Source organism: Lactuca sativa, chromosome 5 (assembly GCF_002870075.4).
Source record: "Lactuca sativa cultivar Salinas chromosome 5, Lsat_Salinas_v11, whole genome shotgun sequence".
Classification (NCBI taxonomy): domain Eukaryota; kingdom Viridiplantae; phylum Streptophyta; class Magnoliopsida; order Asterales; family Asteraceae; genus Lactuca; species Lactuca sativa.
In genome coordinates this window covers 356,149,531-356,156,219 of record NC_056627.2, presented here as the reverse complement: position 1 = coordinate 356,156,219, position 6,689 = coordinate 356,149,531, and positions in this window count along the sequence as shown.

The following is a 6,689-nucleotide window of genomic DNA, read 5'->3' as shown; positions in this document are numbered from 1 at the left end:
AGCGAGATCCACAGTCAACCTTTAGTTATGAACCAATTCAATTTTAAGCGCACTAGAATGTGTTCCCCACTTCACGACATACCCTAGAAATCAAGGAATTCCAAAGAGCTATTTACTTTAGGTGAGTGTTAAATTATTTGACAAAGAAGATTGATATAGAGATGCATATGTTGTATCCCAAGTCGGATCTCTTCCAATCACGTAGATGGACAACATATGACTAACATAGTTGGAGGGTTAGAGAGATAGAAAGGTGCATATGTTGTGTCCTAAGTCAGATCTCTTCCAATCACGCAAAGGGGACAACATATGACTGACATAGATAGATAGAGAGATGCATAGATAGAGATGCATATGTTACGTCCCAGGTCAGATCTTCCAATCACGCAAAGGGGGCAACATACGACTAACATAGAGGATAAGAAAGAAAAATAGTTTCACATAGACCTAGTTTATCAGAACCCCCCAGTCGCCCTAACAACACCAAAATTAAGGGCATAAGTCCGTACATCGAAGAAGTATTGAGCCACAGTTCTAGATAATAAGTAACTTTAATGTATCTCGCAGGCTCCCTTGTTTATCTCATTGTTCAATCTATCCAAGCGTCGTATGATTAGTCCAAATGAAACTATCTAAGTTCACGTGAGTTAACACTGTCGAATCCTTTCATTATCAACAGTGTCTAGTCCTTTCATTTTGAATCCTTCGTGCCTACCAGCACATTGAACACAGAGTATAAACAATTTAGCTTCAGTGCATTACACGTATTTCAGATTGCCTTTGAACACTAAACTCCATATCACCTCCCAAGAACACTTTCGAAAGAAGACATATTTTTTATTTTATAATTTCCGTATTTTGATATCTCCCCCTAAATTTGTGCATGGGGGAAGAAAGGAAATAAAATAAATGTGCAAATTTAAACAAAAAAAATAAAAAGTTGGCATTTGAAAGAAATTATTTTAAGAAAAACTTAGGAGTATCGAGAAAATCCAAACCGTAATTTAGCAATTGAAGTTGCATCTAGATGACCTGAGAACAACAGGCAGATGCAATAGCGTATTTAGCCTCAGCTGTGTTTTAATTACGAAATGAAGTTAATAAATTCAAGATACAACATGCCGTTAAATACGATCCCCAATTGTGATCCTTTCTTTCTTCCTTCTTGCAAAGGACACATACCCTCATTTAAAGTTCTGAATGTTGTGCAGTTGAGAGATGTCTCCTATAATGTGTCTGTGACAAACCAATATTTCGAGACAATATGATGGATCACAAGTCAAATTTAGGTCAAAATTTAACTTTCCTAAAATCTTATTTGGGTTAAATAAAGTGGTAGGAATCGGATCAAGGTTTTCGTACATATAAAGAACCCAAAAATCCAAGTTATAACGAAGAAGTTATGACCATTCTAAGATTTCCGACAAAACCGGCAACACCGATTAAACAAAAAACGCGAAGTTTCAATACATTAGTTTTTAGCCTTAAGTATCTAAATGAACATTGTAGATAACATTAAACTGTGAGCGTAAATAAAAAGAATGTCCAAATCTGACTTCGTATGAGTAAGTTATGATTTTTCCAAGATTCGGATATAGCAGTAGGCAGCTAAAAACTCGAAATAGAGCTCGAGAGACTTTTGTCCAAAACAAAATAAATAAGAATCGAAGGTCTCAATAATAGTAGCGCAACGGCGAAAAGTCTGACGAAAATGGACATTGGATGAAGAAGTTATGGAATTTTAACGGACATTTCGTGTCCCGGACCGTTATAAATAAATAATTAAAAATAAAGTCAAATTTTTTCGATGAAGTCTAAACGAGAGTTGTAGATCATATTTTCAGCTACGCGTGCATATAAAGAACGTCGAAAACGGAGTTCGTATGCGAAAGTTACGGATTTTACAAGTTCGAGGCCCGAAATTCAAGGCTGTCAGGCTTGCCACGACGTGGCACAAGCTTGTCGCGACCCGGCAAGTGACTGAGGGCATCCAATCAATGGAAGAGGATAAGTTTGACTCCCCACGATGTGGCCATCCCTTGCCACGACGTGGCACACCCCAGAAATGCCCCTATAAATAAATTTCAAGGGCTCCGAGTTCCATTGCTCAGTTCCCTTCTTTCTCGCGTCGAAACTCTGCGTTTAAGCCCTCGAGACCCTCCCAAAGCCCCGGTTTTCACCTTCAAGTCCCGAAGGAAGGTTTTGTGTTCCCGAGATTCCCGATTTTCCCGAGAATCCCGATATTTCCCGCGTTTTCAACTCTTCCTGTCGAAGTTCTGCTCGATTCTTCTCTCGACTACATCATATCAACCACTTCAATCAAGTGAGTTCATACCCCTATAAACTACACTTTCAAATGCATTATAAATGCTTTTTATACACTTTTAAGGGGGGGAATACAAGTAAACACACAGTTATCCCCGTGTGAAAGACATAAATCTTTTTTATAGTTTTTGGTTATGAAATCAATCACATGTGATTTATAACTAACATACAATTGGACTTACTACACTTTTAGTTGTTTAACCAAACAGAGTGCTTCAAATAGCTTTCTCAAACATTTTTACATGTTAAAACACTTTTAGAAACTGTCTTACAAACTATATGTTTCCTTTTGAATCTGTTATAGTTGTGTTTCAAACAAAGGTTTTCTCACACTTAAACTGTCTTGTCAAACGGTTTTCGAATCGATTTATAAATTTACATCAAGTCATAAATTCTTATTTATTAAACTTTTCAAAGGCTTTACAAAACTTCTTTTATGCTTTTATATTATAAATTGCATGCCTCTACATGTATAGTTATATAAGAAATGTTTAAAAGACTTAGGAAGGCTATCCACCCTGTTTCCTTTTCCTCAATTTGGATGTGGTCTGGTGGGATATCGGGTACTCGTCCAAAGGTCGTTTAAATATTATTTATATATCATGTGTACATATATAGTCATAAATGTTCATTAGTTAATTCAGTGCCAAACACTCTTGGGTAGCAAGGGTGTATAAACCTACTTGGACACTCATCAATTACATTCTAGTAAACTATTATAGGAATAGTTTAGGAGATATAAAACATTATTCCTATTACAAGGAATCACACAAGAGTCAGTTCATTCATGAGTCTACACCAACGTTTTATTTAGAAGTATGTATTTTCTTAACAAGGATAATCTTTTCATACAAACAGGCATTTCGTTATATTACTCGTGAACTTGTTGTTAGCAAACATGTGAGACAATGGCTTTGTTAGTACCAAAACAAAAGTCCCCACCTATAACCAGAGTCTCTTGGAGGGAGAGCGTGACAAGTGTGTATAGATCTATACGGGGCTGACGACTCCGCACCCTGACTGTTAGCTACAGTTCCCGGGGTGACAAATGTCAACATAGGTACTGCGTCTAGTATGGTTATGAGGAACTTACAACATGCGGAAACAACAACTCTTGTACGTAGTAATATACATTTAACTCAATCATGCTCAGGGGGGTAATATCTACACCATGGGATATTTTTAGCATGTTCACAATTCGGGATAAACACCCTTTTAACCAGTTTTACTTAAACAAAAGACTCACAGGGAGTATTAAAAATATATTGGTTTACAGAGTCATCAAGTGCCTTGGCGATTTTATACATACATAAATCTATTATTTAGGCATGAAAAATACCATCGTGTTATAGTTTTGGAACTTTTAAACTACCACACACTTATGGATGAATGTTGGACTTTTAGAAACAAATATTCAAAACGGTCAGGTCTTGGTAGAAGACTACTTTCAAAACATTCAAGTCTTGGTAGAGGACTACTTTCAAAACATTCAGGTCTTGGTAGAGGACTACTTTTAAAACGTTAAGGTCTTGGTAGACGACTACTTTTTATACTAGTAGGAAATATGGGATTTTCTAGGGTTTCCATACTTATACTAAATGTTTCATCAAACATTCACCAGTCTTTCATAACAACTTTTCAAAGCAATAACATTAAAATACTTATGAATTCACCAGCTTTATTGCTGACCTACACTTTCAAAATAATTTTTATTCTCAGGTTACAAATAGACAGGTGCCGATGCAAGGTTTAGAGAAGACGGAGCAGTCAAGACTCGTCTTTTATTTTAATTAGTTATCATGTTGTCTTGTACTATGAAAGATCACAATTGTAATCAAAGTTATACTATTAATGCAATGGATGATGTTGTTGCTTGTTTACTACTTTACATTTGTTGTGATACATTACATGACGTCCTCCGCCCCAGAACGTTTCCGCCGTTCTCGGTTTTGGGGTGTGACAGATTGGTATCAGAGCATTGTTTATAGTGAATATAGTATATCAACCCATAAAAGATATACTAACTATAAATACATTGGGATTAAAATACTCTGATTTAGAGTTTATACTTTTAAATAATGAAATATTTAAGTAAGTATACATGCCTGCATTCATACTAAAATCGGTGTCACAACGACAAGAACAGAAGTATTATGATTGTTGAATATCACAAGTAAGCTTGGGGATGTATAGTCAGTCTTGGGAGTGGCATAGCCTGATCAACTATGCTGGTCCGAGAAGTGATTAGCATATGCCCAAGAATGGTTGTGATATGGCAACAAGTCTAAAAACTTACCAACATTACCACAATGAGAACAGTATAACCGAACCTAAGTCTAAAATACCATAGGGGTGTTTTGGGTTACCATAATTACTTACTTGAGAACTAAAAAGGATCTTCATTTGCTAAGTTGATAGTTGCTAAGTGGATACACTAAGGCTATATGTAACTAGGATGTTATAGACTTAGAATCGGTGAAATTTTTGCTTTACCCCTATTCCTTGTGAATTTGGAGTTAAGGTCACTTATTCGAAAGCCTATCCTGTGTTGATTACATATGACTGGTATGCACTTTACAAATAGCGATGTAACTAATAAAGATCATCTTATAATTATCTTAGTTAGTTCGTCTATTTAGTTAGTTCTTATTATCCCTTTTCTCGCATAGATATCATGGCTGGATTCCATCCCCACGGCAACCCGTACTACCCTAACCACGGCAATGTTGGATGGCTCGGAGAGGAGCCAGTGGTTGATCACCAAATCCCAATGGATGGTCACCAAGCTGAAGGCTTTGCTAAAGGGTCTGACTCCGAACCTGAAGTAGAGAACCTACCCCCGATGACTCTTGTTCCAAATCCTAACCCTTGTCCGGCTTTTCATGGCCCGATGCCTCCTTGGGTAGAATGCGTGGAAACATGGATCGAAGAGCAAGATTAACCTATGTTGTTTAATGGAGACCGAAGCTTCTACAACGTAAACGAAGGGAGCTCAACAGACAGAGTTCTACCGATCCTGATCCGTAGAGTTCCCCGAAATGAAATTCAGGGCAGGACGGCTCTCCAACGTATCGAAGAGGTTAATACAAATGCAAGAATGCATACCACTCACACCAATCGCCTTGATCACAAGTGAGAGATCTAAGAGAAACAATGAGACCCTACTGCAAGCACTAGATGAAACCCGAACCGAAGTCATAAGAGCTCCAAGTACGCCAGAGGGTGTACGAGAGATACCTACTTGATATGGAACGTCAACTAAACCGAACTAAGGGTTCACCATAGGGGTGACCTCGCCATTAGGAGATACCTTACTTCCTTCTTTGTTTTAAAGAACCGTGTTCCTGTCTATGTTCTATGTAGTACTTTCAATGTAATTACCTTGTACTGTAAGTACTTTTATTTAAGTCTTTATGCTGTCAAAGACTTTTCTACTCCGAATATGATGTAAGACCTTCTTCAAGATCAATTTTCCCAAACTTATTATCTCATGAATATCAATATTGAAAGTCAGCTAACTTCTGTGTTAATCTTTGTTCAAATACTTTCATCATACTTTCGTTGGGATCTATCTGAAACCCACTCTAGTCAAGTTATTGGACTAGGGTAAATTAGCTCAGGGATCATTCCCAATTCTCTTTCAAAGGTTGGATCATGTTATCCACGAACCACTAATACCCTGGTTTGGATGATAAATGTCTTGAGACCATTCTATGAACTTACTTTTGCTCTGTACTAGGACTGCATCATAGGGATGTAGGTCAAATCCTCAAGACCACATTTTTACTCTTTACATGAACGATCGAACTACGTCTAGGTTCAACCATGCTCACTCAAAAATTCATTCTCTTTCCATGTAACAGAATCATGTCGCCGAAGAAAAACGATCAACCCATCAACCAAACACCAACTCTTCAGATTGATGCAGCTACCTTTCAAGTTGCAGTCTCGGCTACCGTGTCAGCTGTTCTGATCCACCTTAACGCTAACATTGCGAATGTTAGCGGGATTGTTAACAATAATTCTAATCCAAGTAACAATCAAGTACCTCAACGAGAGACAAACTACCACGACACCTCGAATCCCAAGCCCAAGAATAACAAACGAAAGTTCTGGGATAAGGCTAAAGGCAAATCACCCTAAGGGGCGAGCAAAAGACAACAACCTGTGGCAACCTTCGCAGCCACGACTTCTGTACCTCCTACTACCATCTCTTCTAGTATCCCAGTTATCTCTAACCTGGCCAGACAGTATGCTGGCAATCTCCCAAAGTGCAACAAATGCAACTATCACCATCATGGACTTTGTCGGAGAATGCAGTGCTTAAACTGCAATAAAAAGGGACACACCGTCCATTATTGCAA